This window comes from Pezoporus occidentalis, unplaced genomic scaffold (genome assembly GCF_034315485.1).
Source record: "Pezoporus occidentalis ecotype Australia unplaced genomic scaffold, CSIRO_AGI_Poc_V1 ctg24, whole genome shotgun sequence".
Classification (NCBI taxonomy): Eukaryota; Metazoa; Chordata; class Aves; order Psittaciformes; family Psittacidae; genus Pezoporus; species Pezoporus occidentalis.
The window spans coordinates 3,589,252-3,612,681 of NW_026914285.1; positions in this window are offsets into that span (position 1 = coordinate 3,589,252).

The following is a 23,430-nucleotide window of genomic DNA, read 5'->3' on the forward strand; positions in this document are numbered from 1 at the left end:
GATTACTTCTGCATGGCACATTTTTAATGTATTTCAGAAGTACAATTAAGTGTATTTGAATGATAATAAGCAGGATAAATTGCAGATATTTTCCAGTTAGCAAAAAAGAGTTGTCCATTGTATTCTTGTCTATTTAGAAACATAGCAATTCACGTTCTGTATAATCTAAATCATGCATTTTCATTAAATATATTCTACCACCAGGATTACAGTCAAAGCACAGTTGCTTCTCACTGTGTACTGTAGCCTCCTAGCACTTCAGTGGTCACAGTGTAAATACTGCTTGTCTGCTTGCCATCAGGTTTGTCAGAGAGATCATTGCTCTGAAGCAGGAATGGTTATTGATAGACTGCTCTGGAGTGGTCAGCTGCAATATTGAAAATGAAGATAAACTGGAAAACGTACTTCCCATGCAGAAAAAAAATGTTTTCTAGTTTGTCAGAATATAGTTAAAGATCATGGGACAGACAATTAGCTTGTTTAAAGAGGCTGAATATTTACAGGTAAAGTATGATTCCTTGAAATATTTTTTTTATTTTGAGCCACTTCAGTTTTTTTTCTGGGGTGAATTAAAGAAAACCCAACCCCATAACACCCTTCCCCCACCTAGTTTTCCATTCTTTTTTTACTAGTTTCTTACATCCAAGTTTTATGATTTTTTTTATACTCAAAACCTCATAGTGGTAAAAGAATGATAAACCTAATTATTGCCTTCAGGAAGGGATGTTATTTTGAGAACATGAAAACAAGCCCTCAAACTCAAATAAGGCAAAAAAAAACCCAACTTATTATTTTTACCTTTGTTTTCACTATCACCCTGAGGTTTTTTTGTTCTCCTGTGCTGAGATCAAATTATAAATGAACCAAAATACACTGACACATGACTGGCTAGAGCATTGCTAACAAGGATATAGGAGATCTTCACAGGTTATTGTAAGATAACCTTAGGAGCACTTTATGTCACTGAAATAGAGTTAAAAGTTTTAACTGCGATATATACATATATAAAATAGTTAGTACACCCTTTTTTTGAGTACTGCATATGGAAAACATATTTTTTTGATTAGTAATATGTAGAGTAGAATGGATTGTCTCTTTTTTAAACTAATTTACATTGTTTACTAAGATGGAAATCTAAACTTTTTTTGCTTGGCACTTAAGGGAGTGAGATCTCTAGGATTTGAAATTTCTGGCATTCTTACTGCATTTTACTTTTTAAAAGGACATGCAGTTGAAAAATTTCTCTCTTAATATGTCGAAGTCTAGCTCTTAGAGATGTGAGAGGAGAGCCTGGGCAACACCACATACAATAATTCTTTCTGACTTTGCAAGAAGTATTTTATAATCACAACCATAAGGCATTTATTTCACTTTAAAATCACTGTAAGATTGCAATCACAGTACAACCAAGATGAAGAATTAGCTGCTAATGTCTCTCTGACCCAAGGGAAGGTAAGCTAAAGCTGTTTGTTTTCTAGCTTCCATTTCTACAGTGCATGGATTAGCTACACATTAGAACAGGGCTCAGTGCTGCCTGTAGGTCCATGTGACATGTCAGCATGTACACTGAGATGGATTTCCCTTTCTCACTAAAGATTTTGTGAGTGTCTTCAAGGTTTGTAGTGACTTTATTCATTGTTGAAATGAGTGTATTCTCTGCATTTCAGAAGCAGCTTTTCTGTTTTCCTCACAAATACATATTCTTAGAACACTGTGAAGGACTGTTGCAAGTTGATTAAAAAAAAAAAAGTACAAATAAAATGTTATTACATGATAGGTATACTTTCTCCTACATACAGCTGCATAAGATTACCCATCAAGATCATATGGAAGTGCTTAAGAATATTATAGATAGTAGAAATAAGTAGTATATATACTAACACTGTCCAATGCCTTCTAATAGACTACTTTACTGATGTGGTCTCCCTATTTGGAGTGATTTTTAGTTTCTCCCCTTTACATTATGAGAACAGAAGCTTGTGACAACATCTTTTAGTAGGAAAGTGCAAGACTTCAAAATTACTAATACTTTCTTTTAATGCATCCATATATTCATTATGAAACAGTGATTCAGACCGCACCATTTCTCAGGAGCTAGTACTTCTCTCAAGAGTAGTCCTATTGTCCTTTATAGGAAACTGCCGTTCTAACTCCTAATTCAATTGTTTGTTCCTATCTTAAATTCAGCCTCAAGGGCTAATCAAACCATTTGGCTCCAATTAGCACCATGTCTGCTGTTGTGTGGTTTCTATGCCCTATCTCCTCAATACAGAAGTAGGTTGATTGTAATGTTGTTTTCCAGAATCTGTGCAGTCAGTATTGGAGCTGCTAAATGAAGCAGTTGCCTAGCAAACAATGAAGCAAAATCAATGCAAACCTGTTAAATGTCTTCATGTTACCAATCTGTGCTTTTCTCTAAAAAGACATTCTTGTACAAATATTTATCAGTTCTGATTTTTCATCATCAGATAGTTGCCTTTGATGTCATACGTCTTAAAATGACCATTATATAAGGACACTTTACAGTATTGTATTTAAAGAATAACTACACCTTTTGATTTTTTTTAATCTAACCCTAAGGCTTTTGTAATCAAAATGAGATTTTTTTTTCATTAAGATAATTAAGATTTTAATATTTATAAATTCATTTCAAAGAGGTTTCCTAGAATTCTTTGTTCTAGAAGTGAAGTACTTTTCTCTGTAGAGATTCTTTTGTATCCATACTATTTCTTTCAAATACCATTAGAGAAGAGTATCTTCATGGTCTTTAAAGAAAGAGAATTTCTGTTCCTTGAGAACAAGAACTTTTTTGGCTTACCAGTTCCCTAAAAAATAGACTTGTTTTCATACATCATGTAAGTTGTCAGTTAAAGTCAATAAACACAATAGTAGGGATCTGTGTCTGTATTGCTAACCTAGTATATATTGTAAAAGCAATACAGAAATCCAAGCATTACACTAGAAGTGATAGGGCTAGATTTTTTTGTAATAAGATATCATTATTCATGGTACTTTTAAAAAATGACACAGAAGGAAGGCAAGTGTAATGTAAGAGTTCCACTAATCAGCCTGAACCTAATTTAATAAAATTAGCCATGAAAAAGGAAAGTGAATATCAGCTATACAGGTCTCAAAGCATCCTGTATAGCAAAGACAAGTTTATTAACAGCCGAAGATTATCATGATATTTTTTGTGTCAGTGATGAGATATATTTTGATTTCTCCTTAAAGGCAATTGTTAGGTGAGAGTTAATGATACTCTTTTTCCCTTCAGAACATACAGTAATCTGCTTTTACTCTTTCCCTGAAAAGCTGTGTGGTTGCTGCAGCAAGCATCATGACTTGAACTGAGAGAGGAGAGATTGTGGAAATCTGCTCCAAATGATGAATTAGGGTCAAAGAATGCACAGAACCCACCCCAGCATTTCTGATCACAGATCAGACAGAATTTTCTCATTTGAACACAAATCTACCAAAATACTTATGCATGGCAGATGAAGCCAAAAGAAGCCTGCATGTGTGGAAATGTTTTGCTGGATCAGGACCAGAGAGGCTGGCCAACCTTTGCTAGCTACATTGATTTCATGCTAAGCGTCCATATGTTTACAGAGAGCTATTCTTCCTAGAATGCCTCAAAATGTTTTACATTACAAGCTATATAGAAAGAAATTGCTTTGGTCAGTTCTGCAGTACATTTGTGGTGTAGTATGCTACAGTTAATAGAGCACAGACACACTGTAAAATTGCTTAGGACAAAAGCCGAAGAATGCAGAGTCTAATTGAAAATGCAAAGGACAATGAAGCAGAGTGTAATTACATGAGCTGAAATTTAGCCAGGACATCAGAATTAAATGCTTATTCTTAGGAAGCTTTCTTGACTTTCTTAATAAGCATTAGAGGTGCAGGGTATTTCTGAAGTATTTGCCTGTACATGTTCTCTTGAATTTACACTGAATTCATGCAGATCCCTCTTAGTATTAACATACCAATAAGCTACAAGTTAAAGGTTACTATCTCTATATGGCAAGGAGTTATGCCTGCAGACAAGTTATTCACACCTAAAGTACTGTTTCACATGGCATATAGAATGCTGTTGGAATGCAGGCTACCCAAGCCAAGTTATTAGAGACTTGGCACAGAAATCATAGAAAATATGAACAAAAATAGTATATACTCTTCAAAGACATTCTGGTCTATGTGCTTATCTTTGTGTTTTCTGCATGCAGTGGATGCAATGGTAATGGTATGGATCAGTGAGAATAACAAACCCAGTATACTTTATTATGGATGGGTGGGTAGGTGATTAGGTCATGATGATACGAGACTGCTTGATACTTCTTCCATACAGGTGTTTTCTTACCTGGCTCACAGCTCCCTGTTGTAACCACCTGTGAAATCCTGCTATCCTTCTTGGCACTGTCTGTAACTTCTGCCAGCTTCTCACACTGTTACCTGGTAGGTACAGCAATTTGTCATATATTGTCCAGTAGTCTTCCATGTCCTCTCCAGTTAACATAACCTGGAAGGCCTGGTGAGTTGCCTGCAGCCATAACACACTTTCTGTGTAAGAAAAACTAATTGGTCCACTGGAGAAGCGGAATTTATGAAGCTGATTGTAGGAGCTTCTAGTGCAGGGAGATCATTTGGCAAAGACCTATTTCAAACTTCAGAAATATGACCACAGACGTAAAGTTCACAATTACTTCATATAAATGAAAAACTAATGAATGTGACTTTAATCTGTGTCTCTAAATATGTTTTATGGTGATCTAATAGTAGAGAAAGAATGCATAAGAAAGGGGGGGGGGAACCCCACAAATCTTCATTAATTATTCAACCTCATTCATGTTAATAAGATTACTGTAAAAAGATTTCTGGTGAGTGTCACCTACAGCTGGGCTTCTGAGCTTCACTTTAAAACAATGGGAATTTGTATCTTCAAAGAAGTTCAAGGAGGGGTCTTAAACAGGCAGAGCAACCTGCAGGATGGTTGCAGAGTATGACAACAACCAGAGAGGATTCAGAAAATCTGATGGGGGTTAAGTTAATGATTTGAGGCATAGAGAAAAGTGGGTTGAAAATACTATGAGGTCATAAGACAGGTTGTGGTCATGAGCTAGGTATTTGCTTTAGAAAGCATTGCAATGTTTGGAGTGGGAGAAGTTAAAAGCTAAGTGTTAATGGCCAGGTGTCAGAGGTTGGTTAGCATGAAGAATTTGGGATTCTTGGATACCTATAAATATAATCCTAGTTTGGAATTTGGTGATTCACACAAGACCATCTCATCCCCTTCTCTCTCTAACACATGAGGACCTCTAGGCAGCCTGTTCTTCACTCTCCTCTCCACTGTCAAGTATGTGGTAACCTTATTTACTTATCAACTTCAGTGGGAGACCATCTAAATATGTTTGCAAATCCTGAAGCCCCAGAGCTGAGTACTGTGACTTTCAATATGAATGAGAGTTAATGCTGTAATAACTCCTGTTACTAACAATGATTAAATGTGAATTTTAAACATCAGATCATGATTACAGCCAAGGGGATATTCATAGTCAATTTACAGATTAAAAAGCAGAAAGTTTCACTTATCCTGATCTATTAAAACTAAAAAAAAGAGTTTCTTCAAGGAACTTGAAATTAGTGTACAGACCATTCGAAAGTACAAAAAAAGTCAGTGGTTCATTGTGACTTGTTTCTTTAAGAATTTAATAGAACAAATGAATCTGCTTATTAACCTTTCTGTGTGTTTGGTTTTTTTTTAAGCTTAAAATGTACATTGAATCTGTCAAGAAATTTATGTTGTTTGTCTGATATGTACAAGATTTACAGGGATGATTTAAATAAGTGTTCACTTAGGCAGAAGTATCTCTAGACATTCATAGCTAGATTTTTTAATAAAAGAAACAGAATGGGTCAAAAGTATCTGAAGTACCTAAACTGACTTCTAATTTGGTTGGGGTTTTTGAGAGAGGCTCATAGAGGTATTTGAAGTTGTTATAAACCTGCTTGTTCATGTTGTTAGCAATGCTTTTAACCTCTGAGGGTCTATGGCATTGGGAAAATATATATATATATATATATATATATATATATATATATATAAAAGTCCCTCCTGTGTCCAGCCAGCAGAAAAGGCTAGACCAGCCAACTATGACTTCCATCCACTGCCTAGGTCACTGATTTCAACCAATATGAAGGAGAGAAGTAATTGTTTTCAAATGTGAGTTTATTGCATACAGAAAGGGTAAACTCGCAGAGAGTCAGTGGAGCAGTGCTGTTTCCATACATACTCCAGCAGCTCACATATGAGGAACACAGCAGAAAGATGCTATTAAAGAAAATAAAATAAAAAAATCAGTATTGTCATAGAACAGTCAAGAGAGGGTCACATTACTGCTCAGCTGCACTCATTTGATTTATATTTTTTTCCTTTGCCTTGCACTGTTCTGCTTTAGGATTTGTACAGTCATAACTAGAAAGAAAAAGACCGTGGTTAAACCACTGATACTTTATGACAGGTGATGTGTTTTCATTAATAGTCAAAGAAAACTTGTTTGGTTTATTTACTTTTTAATTAAATTAAATCTTTCATGGGGATATTTTTTGAATTGTCCTAATGAGTGTCAGCAAAATAGTTTTCTCACTCTACATCAATAAATCTTTTCTCTTGGTAGTGTTCTTGTAAACATTGCAATCATTATTTTGTCTTTTGATTTGTACTTAAGTGAACATTTGGGTAAGAGCAGATGACTTCAGGATCTTGAACTTCCCTTTTTAATTAATATGTGGTTTTGCTGTTGACAACCCTTCTACAAAATACCTTTTTTGAGTAGCGTATTCAGACTTTGACTCTACATGCAGATCATATATTTGCAATTAATATGTCCAGTAATTTGATGGAAATATATGTGGTGCCTTTTTTACTATTTTTCCCCCCCTATGGTGCTCCTCTAGTGAATATAATCTAGTGTCTCTGATTAATACTCTCAAAATAGAAGTGTACTCTCTGCTATTACAAGAAATTATAGTGGCAATTTAATTTCTGATATTGTGATTTTCATGGAAATCTGGCTTTTCAAGAAACTTATTTACAGCTATGTAATAAAATGAAAGAATTCTTCAAATAGTTGATTCTTGTTCTGAGATGCCAGATGATTTGGATCAGTGCAGAACTGAGTTGGTTAGAGAGGCAGTGATTTAGATTGGTAGTGGATTAGGTTCATTGTGCTTAACTAGGAGAAACATCTATAGGGCAATTATGCTGCAAGATTTGTTGTAACTGGCAGGATATGGGAAAGCTGTGCAAGCACTGTTCAGAAATAGTCAAGACATTGTGCTATTGTGACTATTTCAGCCGCAAATCCTAATCACAGCAGCATACAGGCTATTAGGAAGCAAATTCCCAACCAGACTCAGTACAAGGAGATAAGACATTCAGGAATAAGAAGAGAGTGAACTGATGGAGAGGTTCTAAAGCTTACCATATTCTGCACAGTCAAGCTATTATATAAAATACAAGATCATTTTTGTCTTGCTCTCAGGGTTGTGTTTTAACAGTTGAGATCTGTTCAGTTCAGCATGGGGCACCACACTACCCTATGTGAGGATTCTTAAATGGCTGTAAGTGAGCTTTAATCTCTGGCTTTGACTGGCATTTAAACTTCACAGAACACTTGACTAGCATGAGGCATTTCTTTCTTCCCTCCCTCTCTTCCTTCCCCACACTTCCTTTCTTTCCCTGTCTCCCCACCCTCCTTTTTATTTTATTTATTTTTTTAAATTTACCGTTCAGGTAAATCCAACTCTGCTTTGGATTCAATATTAGGGCAAATATACTTAAAAGGAAACACTCTTCTCAATCTCTATTTATGAATAGAAGGAGGGCCAACTGCTCAGAAGCTACTTATCTACAGTTACTTGTGGTCTAAAAGTTCATGGCACATACGGCAACTAAAGAAAATAAATCAGTTCTATGAACCAACTATGGATTCTTTAAAAGAAAAACATAAGCAAGCAAATACTCACTTAATGAGACATATTTCTAGACTAATATGCTAGAGTTTCATTAACTAATTAAAGATGAACAGTACAATGATCAAATAATGGGCACATTTAAAATTGAATCAATAAATCAGTGTGTTGCAATTATTCAGTCACTGAATTATTGCATTGAGTAATCAGCTCCAGTTATGAGTTTGACATGGGAAGGAACTGCTCAGTGTTACCTTTGTCTTGTGAGAATTTAAGAGGAATCTAGTCTCTTTTCTATCTTGGAACCCATACAAATTCTTGCCAATACAATACATATTCATTGTATCTTTATATCTCAACTATTTTGTATGCATGGAGTGGATATTCTATGTAGAGGACTGAGCATTTAACTTTCCTACCTAAAATACATCCAAGTATACTATAAAATTAAAAATACAAGCTTTCCTAGGCCTGTGGAAGAGTTAAATGCACGTCCTACATCTGCTATGAAAATGCTTTCAGAACTGGGATCTCAACATGTCAGGAATGTTTGTTGTGGCAGGTCCCGAGGATGGCTGGGCTGCCTTTGGCCTGAGCAGGGCTGGGCTGTGTTTGCCAGGCACCCCACAGACACATGCCCATTGCCCAGCCTGTCTGAGCTCCAGCTCTGAGAGTGCTGCTGGGGAAGAGGCTGACAGCCCCAGGCAGTGCCTAGGGGACAAACAGCTCCTGTGACCACAGACCACAGGTCTGTGGAGCAGCTTTTGTCCCTTAGCTGGGAAGGGGTGAAAGGGATCAGGCAGAAAAGATCAAGTGGGAGTGGGAAAACAAGCCCTTAATCAGAAGAGGAAGAGACCTCTGCTAGGAACATCTCACTCTTCCAGTGAATGGCTCAGGACGCTGATGGCTTTCTGTGACACTCCCTACCCCAAAGTCCACTGAAAGGTTTTAAGACTGAAGCTGTTGACATTAAGACTCAGGGTGTGCATAACCACTGTAACTACCCCAGAAAAGGGTAAGCAATAACATTGTGCAACAAGTTTAAGAATATTATCATTGATGTTTCTCTGTATTAGGTAATTTGTACTTTTGGACTGCTGAAACACTGATTAGATTTTGTAATAAACTAATATGTGTAACATCTTTTGCCCAGAAAAAAAGTTTTTGGTGTAACATCAACAATGAGGGAGTGGGCTTTGAGTTCCTGAATTCATTATTGCTCTTGTACTTTTTCATTAAGCCATTGTTAGGTGTAGTATAAAAATACCCTCTTCCCTATAAACACTTTGATTAATAATGCCTTTAATGAAAAAGAACCATACTAGTCCATTCACCAAGAGCTCATTATATATAGTAGTAAAAGTGACATTTCTTCCCTCATGCACATATCTCAGGAGATAATCTTTACTTAATTTCCTTCAACGTGTAGCTATTGTGAATTATAACTAATTCAGAAAATAAATGCAACAATTAGTTTTTTGTAAACTACAAGAAGCTTTTAGAGACTTGATTGAAATTGCCACAAAGCTGTAAATATGTTGAGGTACAATAAACTTTGTTATATAGAAATACAATTTTGTATGTTTATTAGTTTGGTTTGGTTTTGTAACCTAAAATATGCGCATTTAGTACCATTATAGTAGAAAAAAAAAATGTGTGTGTGCCCAGGTCTTAAATAATAACTAAAAATGGCCCTAAACAGAACATAACTCTATGATTGAATTTCATGCTACTATTCCTTTGAAGATGGTCTTCATGTTAAAATCCACTTAAATTATTTGCTGTATTGAATTTACGCTGCAGTTATCATCAATTGTATACTGAACCAATCAGTAAAACAAATCCTTGAAAATTACACTTTTTTTTTTTTTTTGTACTTGTCACTGTATTATCATTTCTGTATAAGTACCCTTATGGAAAATACAAAGGTTAAATTTGTCCATCTCATGTTCAGTGGAATATTTGCCTCTGTTTGCCTCTGATGTGATTTATCTCTTTATTTTTTCGGGCTTTGTTATTTTTCTGATGATACCTGATCCAGGATTTCCCTGAAAACAGCATACTATGCCTCATTTCTTGGGATAGTGTGCATGCTGACCATTTCAGAGTTGTATCCTTAATCAATGCTTGAAGCAGCACAAAATTTTAAGAAATCTAGTGGTTGGCTCAGGCTTATTTGGTCAGTCTTTTGTGTTCTGGGATGTATGACAATCAGGGACAGTTAGAAAACAAAACAGGATTCTGGTTACGGAGCTCCTGTCAGTGGAACAGATTGTTATAATTGTCTTCAATTGTTCAGCTTTCCTGGTAATTTCCCCTTCCTTGTTCATTATCATGCAATACATCTTCTGAGGTATATACTCTGTCTTCATACACTGAGTTTTCTTGCTTTGCTTTGTTTTGTTTTGTTTTGTTTTTTCTTTTTGAATAATTTAATCTATAGAACCATCCAGATATGTACATGTTTATCCTGATTGCTACACCTTTTTAATGCTTCAAATTAACTTTTAGATGTAGAGTGCAAATTTAATAGGAGTACCCCCTTTCACTCAAGCCCAGTGGTGGTCCATTTTGTATAAGAGGATTTAAATGTAGAGAAACCCCACTCGGTGCATTTTTCCTTCACTTGTTTTCTTTTTTTTCCCTAAAAGTGCTTACAGAGAGAGAATTAGGTTGATTATGAATCACTTAAATGTACTTTAATTCCAGTCCAAAGTGCACTGAGTCTGTTTCTATGTCTTCTCTTAGCTGATAAATGAAAATATAATTTAAAAGAACATTTTAAACATAGCCAATGTAAATATATCTATATATATACACGTCCATAAAATGTGTTTTTAGCTAATATGTGTTTAAGGTATTTCAAGATTTCTGTTATATATTGAATTAGAAAATCATTTACAGAACGCATATAAGAAGACATTTAAGTGTATTCTTTTACATTTCCTTTAAAAATTTTTTGTCAGAATTAGGAAAAAACATGATATAGGGAATTGCTGAAACCTAATTTATGAGTTTCCATCTTACCACTGCTCTGGAATCATCCCAAATCTCTCTTCTAAACAACCTCATATCAGCTCCAAGAGCCCACAAGTCTCCATTGTCTCTTAAGAAACCTGCTGCGTGTATCATTTTGGGAAAATGACAAATCAGATTTCATTAGAAAAAGTCACAAGTTAGATAACATTAGAGAGCATCAGCCAAAACCTGATTGACTAATATTATCCTATATTTTATAGAAACACCATTTTGCGAATAGCTTTCTCCTAAGTGAAATAAAAACTTACTTGTCTATTGTGCTAAATAAGGCCTACTGGAATAGAATTAGTAGAAACTGGTGTTAGCTCGGTGACATAATTCATGCATTCTGTAAGTTCCAATTAGCATGGATCAGTAAAAAGAAAGATGTTGGATCAGGCAGCTTCCAATGATGAATTAACAGTTGAAAATTAAATTTTGGTAGGTTTATTCATAAAAGAAATAAAGAGATTTAATGGCAGCTGCTACTTGCTAAAGGACCAATCATTCATGACTCAGCTGAACATCCAGAACAGTTTTTGGTACAATTTGTTTATTTGGTGGGAAGTTCATTTACAGATTTCTCATGCTGATCTAATTGATTTGCAGGAGGGCTAAAAACCCTATTTCCTGCACCTGGTTTGACAATTGATACCATCTGGTTCATTGGATTAGCAGCTGTAGTTCACAACTTCTATCAATTCAGACATGTTTGACAAGAGTTCTGCATCTTTGGTCTCTTCCAATTCATTTCCCTCTTTATATGCTGAAATCTGCAGAGCTTCTTCACTGCAAAGCAAGGTTTTCTTAATTTATAGCACAGGGATAATAGGATGATTATAATTATTATTCTAGTCTAGTTAGAGCTGAAAAAAGCATGTATCATGCTTACAGCAAACACAAGGGGATGAATTAATATTGAGGGTCACATCTGCATTTTATTTACTTCAGTGGAGATGGAGGGTGCTCGGTATCTCAGAGGAGTAGAACACTCATCATGAAGAAAGTAAATATAATTATCCCATTTTAGAAATTATTATCAGGTCTACATGATTCCTTGTTCAATGTCTCATCTGCCATACTAAAATGACAGTTCAGTAAATGTTTCAAGATGTCTCTCATAATATTAAAAAACAGGATAAATTTAAACCTGTGGTTTCCTTCATATATGCACAATTTTAGAAGTAAGAGGAAATGATCAAGGGACACACTCCCCTGCTCTAGGAACACACCTAACTAGCAGGGTGCCTTCCTTCTGTTCTCCATGTGCAAGGATGATGTCAGCTACCTTGTTCTTAGACTTCTTAACCCCACAATATCATGAGGTACAACCATACAATGGTGACCATTTAAATTGTGCTCCTAGAGTAGTAAAAATAAACTGATTTAAAGCTTTTTGGTGATTACCATAGGATGGTGTTAACTAGGATGGGTTACTCACCAGCATAATTTGTGATGAACTATGGCTGATAGCCCAAGAGTTGAAAAGACCATAATGGAGGGAAGTATCATTGTCTTTGTGCTCTGTTCTCATACCCTCTTTGCTAAACGTTCTACCTTCTTAGCCTGAAAAGAAAAAAAAAACAAAACCAAAACCAACCCCTCCCTAAACCCCACACTGAAATACAACAAAATCACCACGAAAAAAACAGTTTTTGTTTTAACTAGACTGTTCTCATAGTCTGATGTTAGGCAGATTTTGCTAAAAATCTGTTACATTCACTGCCAGAACTCTGGCCGATCATCACATAGGGCCTTTTTGGTCAGTGTACTGCTAAGTTTTTTCTCACGTGCTGAGATCCTGCTTCTCTCCGCATAAAATTTCATAATGGCATATAAATGTTTATGAACTAAAGTCCTTTATAAAATAGAGGGAGTTTCTGTCATACTATCCCTCATGAAGATTTCATGAGAGAGCAAATGAGTATGAATGAAGGGCATACATAATATGCATGAACAGGTTGTTATTTTGCAGTGTTGTTTTAACAAAGAAAATTAACTTGCATCTCATTCATACTTACGTCCATGATTTTTCAAATCTTGAAAGTATCTCAGCCTATTTTGCAAACTCAGTATGCTCTATAGATATCTCTATGATGATAAGAAACAAGAATTCCACCATTTGTACTATGTGCACATGTACATAAAATTGCAGTGCTCTAATACAGAAATATGTATTTCTATTTCTATATAAATATATGTATATGGAACCTTTATTGGCCTTGGGAAGAGAATAGGCTGAAAATACAGAAGGTGCTGTGATTAAGAAAACAGTGAGAAAACTGCAATAAATATTTAAACTATCCATTTAGCTAGCATGACTATCATCTGTGTGATAACACTAGTGATGGGGTTTTGATGTACAAAATGTAGCTCAAGTATTAACCAATTAAACATAAAATGTTTGATTAAGAAATGATTTTGCTAAAGTATGAGGTGCTTTACATGACCCATTAGTTCATTAAAAAGATTTAATATTTTCCAGTCACTGAATAATAAATTTCTTAGCAGGGAATTTGCCAGGGCTGAAACCTTTGCAATATATTTTCTCCCAAAGAATAAAAACTCAGGTCTTGTGAGTTCAGCTACCTAGCAACCTTTTTCTGCTCTTGCAGCTCACTGTCAACAGTCTGGTTTTTGAAAATGTGTTAATTAGTAGTACTGCTGTTTCCTGGGAGAGAAGGCTCTCTTAACTGCCAGCTACTACCCAGAAAGCCATTGTTTCAGAACTATTTCAATGGAAAAAAAGGTGAATGGAAACTCAGATTTTCCCATGTCATCTTGGTATTTTTTATTATTGCAGAATTTTACAGATCGCAGAAGAGATATCTCTATCACAATTTACATAGCATATTAACAGCATTTTCTACAAATGCATATGTTTATTTTCTACATATCATAAACCTAGTTAGGAGAAGGACCACAGTAGTTCAGAGTTTTAAGACCGACACATACAAATATTTTTATGTGTGTGCATATATGTATATAAAAGTAGAAATATTTATTTATATGCATTATATGTATAGCAAAACAGAAGTTAATATTTAGCTTTTATTTGTAATGTAATTGCGTAAAAATTAAGATTTGGTGCAATTTTGATTTTACATTTTCTGTAAACTTACCGCAAAAATTGACCCAGTAGATTTAATGATGATGAATGAAAGCTTTTCTCAGTAAGAAAAAGAAGTTGGTCTGAGATTAGGATTTTAAATCTCTTAAGCATTCCTTACTATAATTTTATTTCTACAGTAACTTCAAAATTCATGCTTAGCAAAATTGACAATAAGAAGAGGTTGCTGAAGCCGGTAGGCCTAGAGTAAAATTAGTAATTGCTATAAAATCACTATTCATTAAATGTGTTTTGAAACACAAAGATGCCTATTCATAAAGAAAGTAGACATTCTGGTATATTTGCAGATTCAATGGGACTTTAAAAGACCTTTAAAATCAAAACTTTCTTCCTTATATGAGATTAAGGGTAACATTTGGTTGATGGTGTTTCTTGCATTCTACAAATGTGTGACAGTGGCAGAGAGGAGTCTAAGATTTCTGCTGGAGCAGGTTAGTCAACCTGGGGTTAGTATCCTAATCAAAATAAAAGGCTTGCTTTCAGTCAGATGCTTGTTACATTCTGTAATTGGAAAGACATATACTGGTATCTGCCCAGAGTACAAATATAGTCTAAGCATGCCAGTAAGGTTACAATATATGGGAGAACTCAGTGGAAGACAAAAATCAGGACACATAATTTAGTCAAAGATTTCACAACTGCTGTGAGTAAGAAAAATTTATTGCAATGGGGAATTTATTGATACAATTATCTGGTGTTTTCTGAATAATCCAACTGTCTTTCCATCTGTGAGAATTTCAGTCTTATCAAGTGTATTTTTGGTCTAATTATTTCTGGTCTAATTTACAGAAAACCATTAGACTGTAGGTGTCTCGCAGTCCATTGACAGGTACCTGCCTTTGACAATCAAGATATATTGTCTAGTTTTGATTGGACACATTTCAGTTCCTGTACTGCAATAATTTGACTTATAGAATCTTTTACCCTGTATAAAATCTGAATACATTAATCTAACATTTACTTCTCATGCGCATTCTGTAATATTAATTTAAAATATATTCTAGCATAAATATTATTTTCTGAAAACTTAGTCTCCAGTATATTTTCTCAAAGTGAATATAAGAATATATGAACAAAGAAGTTACAGCCAGGTGAATTTTCCTGTCTTCTTTAATTTTTTTCCCCTAGCTCTAGTGTATTAGAAATTAATTCATGCATGGTTTGTTTTGGAATTAGTAAGACACTTTCCTTTCCCCCTGTTTTTAAAAATAAAAACTTTGGAACATTGCAAGGTGAATTTGACTTAATGCAGTGTAATTGAAAACATATTAAGTTATCAAATTAATAACTAAAATAAAAGAATGCTTTGGGAGCTGCAGATAAGTGTGCTGTACAATACCCTACTGAAATAATTTGAAAATTTTCACTGAAATTAGATTATTAAGCAGCAAAGATATTTCATTTATTAAGTCATGTTCACGTTACTGCTATCTAGTAGTTTTATATAATTGTGTTCAAGATGCATTCGTAGATTTACATTTAAATAGTGAAAATAACTCCATAGAGCTACAAAAAGTCATTTGTTTGTATCTAGAAGGTAAATTTAGAGAATTGCACAGAATGTCCAGTCAGTAGTTGGACATTTAGAGAACTCCTGGCAATAAATATTGTAAGGTCAAAATGTTCACTTTTCCTTTAACATTGATAGATCAATTTAAAACAAAATAGGAATATGTCAAGGCACAAATTTCTTCAACAGTTTCCAAAACGTTTATTTTTAAAAGGTTCTGAATAAAGTTTGGGCTCAGAAAAGTTTTCTAGGGTCCAATTACATTATAGAAAAGATAGATATGCTGTTTCAGTGATTTACCAAGGACAATTTCTGGGATTGTACAAAGAATGAAAGTATAATTAAATTATAGGTAGAGATCTAATACTCAGTGAGTCTCATTTTTGTTATTATAGGGTGGGAGTAGTTCTATTAATTCAATACTTACCTATAAACTGAGCAGAGTATCAGAGTAGGGCCAGTGCTTTATTCTTGGCCTTTTGTCATGTGCTGTGATCACAGATGGCAATTAAGTCTTTCCTCTCCTCCCTCTTAACACATATATCTCCCCAGAATTATTATTTTTTGTTAAAGAAGAGCACTGTAACTGTAAAGATGTCGGTTCCTTTAAGTGGCAGCAGAGGATACTGGAGCACATTCTCACCTGCTTCTGTTTCCTTTGCTGAAGGATCCCAAGTGCCTTAGTAATACATAGCCTTGAAAATACTCCCACGTGTATTTTTCTGCCAGAAGTCATCCTAGTAATATCAATGGAGCTAGTTATGCTGGAAATGTTAAGCAAATGTTTGCTGGATTGGTTCCAAAAGAGTGTGGCTGATATTTGTTGTGTAAGTGTCATCTTTTTTAGAAAAAACTCTGCGTGTTTACATACATAAAAGGGGACGAAAGGGAGACAGAAGGGGAAAGAGAGACTGAGAGAGACAATGACATAAATTGGATCATTGGATTTACTGATTTAGATCCTTCAGATTTTATGCTCCTTCTCATAGATATAATAGAACTCTAATAGTAATTCAGAATACAAGCTTAAATGTTGTCTGTGTATGCAGGGGTATGGATCTCTTAATGAGATAACTTTAATTCCATTTAGGAAACGGCTAATACATATATAATATGTAAATATCATGCACAATTCCTGTTTTTCAGGGATCAGACCTGAAAAAAGGACAGAAAATAAAATAATCACCACACCCATTTGAAGGCTGAAATAATTTTGATTTGGATATTTTGAATTTAAAGGGAAAACAGAACAATTGGGGATAAGAAGTCTAAGAGCATAAAATGTCATTATTAGCTCTTTGCTGAGTAAACCTCTTTTGGCCATATGTTTACACTTCAGCTGTGCAAAAGTGCTTACCATCAAAAGCGTAAGCCAATCTATGAAAGCATTGCTAATAGTGTCTAAAAGAGACAATAATGACAATAAAATTGGATTTAAGAATCAATGCTATTTGGCACACCTCTAGCTTTCTGTACAGTTCTGTGCTTCCCAAGGGTGATGAGAGGCTGTTTCAAATATTGCTGTCACCAGCTGTGCACTCTGCAAGCCTGAATCAAAACCCACTGATACCAGTGTGCTTTGGTTTAAAATAAAGCCTACACTGTTATTTCAAACACTCAGAAATCATAGACCGATTCAATTTCTCTTCCAAATTATAAATTCTAATAACATTGTGATTAGTATTTTTAGAAAAATAATTCTGCTTCCTCAGTCTCTAAGATACAATTTTGACTGTGAAAAAGTGATTTAGAACTGGTTGAAATAAAAGGAACTTTTTGCGTGTTCATAAACTGCATAGAGCATTTCTGAGTTTGAATCTCAGGTAAAACAGCAAGCTCTGAAGGAGTCTCAATAAAACTCAGATTTTTTGCAATAATATTTTTGCAAAATTACTTCTGATATGCATTACAATTTCATTATGCAAGTGTGGTTCGTAAGGATAAATGTTCCCAAAACACAGTGTCCTGTGGACACAGGCTGGAGGAGTGAACTTAATTAAATTCAACAAGGGCAAATGATAAATTTTCTATCTGGAAAGGAATTATATTAATTTTTTAACAAGAAAGGCTGGAGACTAACCAGTCAGGAAGCAGCTCTGCTGAAAAGGCCCTGGGGCTCTAGGCTAACAGCAAGCTGAATAAGGGCCAGCAAAGACAGACAGCACTGTCCTGGGCTGTATAAACAGCCAGTAGATGGAGGGAAGGGATTATCCTTGCCTACTCAGCACGCTGTATGCTTCACATCTGGGCTCCCCAGTACAAGAAAAACATTGATAAAATGGGTCAAGCTCGATGGAAGGCTACCAAGATGTTTGAGGCTGGAGCGCTTGCCCTGTGAAGAATGGCTGAGGGCCTGGGACTTGTTAAGTCTGGAAAAGAGAGAACTTCGGGAAGTCTAACAGCTCCCTGCTTGTCTGTACCAAGGAGATGAAGAGAAATTCTTTACAATCATACCTGGTGAGATGACAAAAGAAAATGAGCATAAATTGAAATAGATGACATTCTGACTGGATGTAAGGAAAAGTTTTTCCACCCTGAGAGCAGTGAAGCATTTGAGCTGGCTGCAAGAGGTTGTGCAAGCCCATCTCTTCAAGCTGTGAGCAGCCTGGTTTAATGCTAGAGCTGTCCATGCTTTACGTCGGACTTAAAGGCCTCCTGAGGGCCCTTCCAGACCAAACTGCTTTCAAAGTCTGGACTTGTGCAGAATGCTGTGCAAGAGAAACTTCCCAGCATTCTTAAAAATATGGGTAGATGTGTTTTGTTAGGAAAAAAAAAACCACCAAAACCCAACCCATAGACACTTAGGAATATTCCACTCAATCCATTATGGCCTAGAAATTTCTTAAGTGCTGCTTCATTACATGTTCAAATATTTGGGGCAAGTGGTGGAGAATTACATGGCATTTCGCTGGGACTGGAGGAAACACTGAGGTGGAATAGACTGTGATTTCCCATTGAAAACTCATCTAAATCTTACTAAAATCTTAAAGATATTAATGAGAAATGAGGGCTAAGTTGAGAGGGTTCAGCTGACTTTTATTCAGTTGACATGTATTAATATTTCAGTTTGGACTTTTCTGTTGAAAGTCCCCAATTTTCCTTTCTGATTCAGGCTGAGATCCATTTGTACAGTACTTGAAGGCTGAATCCGTTTCTCAGAAACCTAATACAACCAGCTATACTGCATCTGCCATTTGTGAGGAATTATCTGCAGGAGCTTTTAATGGTATAAATTTGTACTGACATAGAAACAGAATCTGCAGGACAAATGATTAAATATATATTATGTAGAATAAATAGCAGAGGGAGCAAATAATAATAATCTCTATATATTTCTCCTTATCTACAGTTCTTCATTTCAGTATTTCCTTGCATGGTTTTGTAAGTTTGCCGTGGCTCTACTACTTCCCCTCCCTGATTGCTTCTGGAGAAAACACCATTTCAGCACAGTCTCAGCATGTTCCTTCTATCTACCCATGCCTTTTTGTGTGCCTGACAGCTTTTACTGATGCTTTGTGGGTGGTCTTATCTTCCAGTGTCTTTAAAGTTTAGAGTTCTGACATCATGTCAGACTCAAGAGAGGCATGCAGTTCTCTTCCCCAACTCATTCCCTTGCACAGCTCTTTCTGACTGATTCAGTTCCAATTTGCTTCTTCTATATCTATCTCAAACAAACAGAGAAAAATCTACAAAAGCAATAGAGGGCCATCTATTTTTATCAGTGTCGCGGTTTAAAACCAGTCAGCCACACAGTCTCTCTCTCACACACCCTACCCCCCCATTCCCCCCCCCTTTCTTGCCCTCCCCCTTATCCCGAAGGGACGGGGAGGAGAATCAAAAGAATTCAACTCCTACGGGTTGAGATAAGAACAGTTTAGTAACTAAAGTATAACACAAATCACTACTGCTACCACCAATAATAATAATGATAAGGGAAATAACAAGGGAAGAGAATACAACACCTCACCACCAGCCGACCGATAACTCACCCCCAATGACCGACTGAGCACCAACTGATATCTCGTCCAACCCTTCAGTGCACTAGCCCTTCTGGGTAACTCTCAGTTACATCCCGGGCATGACGTGCTGTGGTATGGAGTACTTCTTTGGTCAGTTTTGGTCAGGTGTCCTGTCTCTGCTTCCTTCTGGCTTCCCCTCCTCCCTGGCAGAGCATGAGGCTCAGAAAGTCCTTGGCCAGACCAAACACTTGAGCAGCAACTAAAAACATCTGTGTTATCAGCGCTGTTCCCAGGCTGAAAGTCAAAAACACAGCGCTGCACCAGCTACTAAGAAGGAGAAAAAACTGCTACTGCTGAACACAGGACAATCAGAAATACCCAAAAAAAACTGGCAGCACAGATGTTAAGAAATTTTCACCTATGAGGAAATAGCTTGACAGAATATATGAAAATCACCACAAGCAAAAATGTCAAATTTACTTAGTTATAATATGAAGATATAAAATGGAGTTATATTTAGTGCAATCTTCCATGAGCTAACACTTAGGAATACCTGTTCAAACACCAGTTTATTTTTAATTGTGTTGCATGCCAACTCAGATTAGAAAAAGTTTAATTTCTGAGTCCAGTCCTGCACCCAGTAGGAGCAGTGCCAGGTTCAGTGCTCTAGGCCATCCCCTTTCTTGGAATATGGGAATCTGAGTTCAGTTGTTTTAGGTGAAGCCTGGACGTTATAAGCACCGTTAGATTCATGGGTTGCCTGCCTATATTATTTCTTCAAGCAGTCAAGTGTAGCTCTGGTTTATATTTAATTTAACACCACTAAAGAAGATATGGGAGAAAAAAAAAAAAAGCAGCAGAAACTTTAGCAAAAAATAGTACTTTCTCATTAAGCTTTGCAGGGGAAATAGAAATACTTTCAAGACACTTCTTTTCTGGAGTAGTCCTTGTAGCCACCAAGGCCTGGGCTCTGCTACCATCTCTGTTCATCCTTTTCACCCACTCTACATGCTTCACCTGTTCCTGGACTTTTGCTGCTGCATTTTCTCCTTTCACTGGGTAGTCACCTCTTTGTGCCGTTGCAGTGATACTAACATTGAAACTACAATATGTACATATACCACTGCCTTCTTTCCCTACCCTAACTCACAGCACATTTGATTCACCTTTTTATAAAGCATTTTGGTAAAGCTGATGCCTGTTGAAGTAGGTGCTTCATCTAGTTAAAACTGTTCTGAACTGTGAGCAGTCATTGCTTCAAATAGCTTGCTAAAAGCATGTAATTTTCCCAGTACCTGCACATAAACATTGTTAGTAATTGTATTTTCTTTTTCCCCACAAGTATTCTGTCCATATTGGGTAAGCTTATTTTCTGCCATTCTTGTAAAAATGCAGAGGCAGCAGCTGTGCATGTGTAAGAGGCTCATGCAGATGTAAGGGTCAAGCTATATAATCTCATGCATTGTCAGAAGTTCTTTGTGTTGTTATTAATTTTTTTCCTGTTTAGGAAAAAAAAAAAACAACCACCAACCAACCAAACACAAACCTGGGTGGGAAACCCCCAAGTTGTAAAGCTTTCAAAATAACAGGGTTATGCAAAAATAGTAATTGACATACTTTTTAAAATTGACAAGATGTAAACTTTTTCATCTAAAAATTCAAAGGTGTTGCCACTGGCAGTGACATTATGATTGTGTGAAAATGGATAAAGACAATATATGAGAAGTGAGCATCATAAATCTTCATTCAGAAGTCTCTTCTGTCTCCTAGTGTAACAAGAAAAGTGAAATGAACATATTGTATACAACTAGGCAGAGCTGTATTACTTTACAGAATTAAATGATCAGCATAGTATTATGTTAGTTCATGTTGTTGCAATTCACAGAACACTTTCAAAAGGAAGAGGTGTGCCATCAATAAAATACTGTGTTAAGTATCCTCATAAGGATATCTATGCAAAGATCAGATTAGGTACCTTGAATCCTTTTCACAAAAGGACCTCTAAAACTGATGGTTCATGATTTCTCTTTAGCCCCCCAAAAAGGGGACTTGTAGAATGGAGTAAGAAATTAGCCTGATTGGGTCAAGCATGTTCAGTGGTGGCATTTTGTCATGGAGAGCTCCTTAATTGAATCATCATTAAAAAAAAAAAGAAAAAGTCCTATAGGGACTATAAAACATAACTATGTGCTACATTTATTCTATTAACAGGACTACTCCTGTGAAAAAGCAAAAGAAAGAAACAGCCCACGCATGGGCTATTCAATGTCTAAAGAAAAGTAACTGTTGCCTGAATTCTTCAAGGCTGAGGGAGGTGTCTCTAGAAAACAAGAGTCATATGCTGATGTGAGATGAGTTCTTTTTTGAGGAATTCAGCTGCACTTCCAATCACATTTTTGAGCTTCAGAAATCCTTTGCGAGACGTTGTGTTAATATCACCATCATACAGGTGGAAAAAGGAGCCAGGTAGAGGATGAAGGATACCATTGGGCAGCTGGCCTAGCATCTGATGAGCAAAGAAGTAAACTATTAGTTCACATTCATGTATAAAAGACTATGAAACAAGAGGCCTCACAGAGAAAACTACACAGGTAAAAAATTCTATAAATTGTACAAGAGTTGATGCATATACTGTCTGACCTCAACATAAGGAATGCGGGAGTTAAAACATCCAGAACTTTCACTTTAAAATCACTATATGACGTTAAAGAAGAGCTCATGAAAGCATACATATATGGATCTATTAAATAATAAAAGTCTAAAGGAAGTATTTAGTTTCACAAAACCACTGAGGAAATTTATTGATCAAATTTTAGACACTACTAATTTTTTCCCTAACTCTGGAAACCTCTTCTTAATCACAATTCCTTTAAAACGTTTATAGGATGCTGTTCTTTCCCTCCTCCCTCTGCCATTTCTTCTGTTTCCCAGCTCCCTTGATTCCCCATACATGGATTAGGCCAAAGTATAAAGAGGGAAAAGGGTCCATGTTTCAAAGGGACTTAGTTTGAAATGTCAATCTTTTGAATTCAATTTTCTACCATTCTCTTCTCCATGTTTGGTTGGTTATTTTGTTGTTTGGTTTGGTTTGATTTGGTGTTTTTGTTTTTTGATTTACACTTTGAAACTTACTTTGGTTGGTTTTGTATTGCCTCATTACTCAGAGGTTTTTTTAGAGAGAAAATTACTTTGTCAGAAATTATTACTAATTTCTAATTCAAAAAGAGCATTGAAGAGTAAAATACTAGTTTATGACTTTTCCTTCAGATTGTTCTTAGTGTTTAGATTCTTCATGGAAGACCCCATACTTTTTTCTTTTTCTCTAAGTACCTGGCACAAAAAAACCCACCAATATTACATGGTTTATAGCCCTCAGGTTACATATTTCTTTATTTTATATCTTTTTTTCTGGTTTTCTTTTTGATCTATTAAAATTTTCTGTTTCTATTCCTCCATTTGTTTACAATGATTCTCTGATTCCTTAAAGACCTTCATTATATTAGAGGTTTTAAATAGATGGCTAATACACTGAACTGATTTACTCAGATGATGAAGTGCTCAAAAGTGAAGAAAATTCTTACTTAATTTCAAACTGACATATGTTTTAATAGAAGGGAGAAAATACTAATGTGTTGTGATTTCACCTAACATTGATACACTATGATGACAGGAATGTCAGATACAGCTGACAGGTCTTCACTGAAGACCTGAGTGTAAACCTTTCCTTAAAGTTGCTCCATGTGGAAATTACCTTATATAAGAGGCTGAAAGAAGGTATTTTGTCTTCTTCAGTAGATGGAATATTCCTATATAATTTTTGTCTTAACAATTGCAGTTCATTT